The sequence below is a fragment of the Tachypleus tridentatus genome, chromosome 10 (assembly GCF_004210375.1).
Source record: "Tachypleus tridentatus isolate NWPU-2018 chromosome 10, ASM421037v1, whole genome shotgun sequence".
Taxonomy (NCBI): Eukaryota; Metazoa; Arthropoda; class Merostomata; order Xiphosura; family Limulidae; genus Tachypleus; species Tachypleus tridentatus.
The window spans coordinates 118,833,432-118,834,622 of record NC_134834.1 but is presented as its reverse complement, the minus strand read 5'-3'; positions in this window follow the sequence as shown (position 1 = coordinate 118,834,622).

The window sequence follows — 1,191 nt, the reverse complement described above, 5'->3', positions numbered from 1 at the left end:
TAGTACAACAAAGGCACGGTATGTGATAAAGAACACAGTTAATATCTATCACAAGTAGGAATAGCCGGGCTTATGGTGTAAGGTCATGACGTCACTGAATATAGAAGTAATCCGTGAATACGTGAAACTTCGTTAGGTAAAAATTGGGAATAACACAATTGATGGAGTGTAACTTAATCGATATAGATATAACAAGATAGTAATGTAGATGAAGAAACAGTGTTGAAAATAATATCGAAAGTTACATGCATAATGTGTTAATAACTAGTAGTTTAATGGAACTTATTTGTAATTACGACAGCCACCATGTTAATATCTATAATAGTATGTCATATTAATCTTCCTGTTCGTTCATATTCACGTAGCCGTTTATTGTTATCTTTTTTTTATCTGTAAACCTAAATTAGTGTCCCCCAGTGACACAGCTCTGAATCTAAGGGTTTAGAATGCTATAATGGGGAATTCGATTTGTTTCGGTAGAAACGGCACCTTGCCTGATGAGGCTTTACTATATTAAAAATAAATACATATTTAGATTACTAATTTTAAATATTTAATTAAAGTGTTTGTTTTAACAGAAAGTCGTATTGGGCTATCTGCTGGTTCCACATGTTGACAACATGCCTACGAAAAATGTTTCGCAATATTTTATGAGAAAATTTATTGTTATAACCTCTATTTATAATCTAGACGTTTCTAAGTTTATATTGTTCATTAACCGTGAGAAGGTGCCTCTATTTATAATCTAGACGTTTCTAAGTTTATATTGTTCATTAACCGTGAGAAGGTGCCTCTATTTATAATCTAGACGTTTATATTGTTGTTTAAACATAAGGAGGCGCCTCTGTTTCTAATCTAGACGTTTCTAGAAGCTTAATCGGTAGGTTAAAAGATGCTTTCTTATGCAGCCTTTACGTCTGGAACTTTCTCCTCAGTCCACAAGTCATCCACTGGAGTCAGTTACTGTGTTAGTAACTTTGTTATTCGACCAAAGAGTAATCAATCACTGTATAATACTGTCAGTTTGTACATTACTGTCAATCACGTCGTTAGTTCAGATCTGTGGATGTTGAGTTTTGTTTCGGTGAAGAAACAGAGACGCGAAATTTACCAGTAGAATTTTTGTTAGACTAGTTTACTTGTGAATTCAGGCCTATTGGTGAACTTAACATATAACTTATTGCTTAAGAA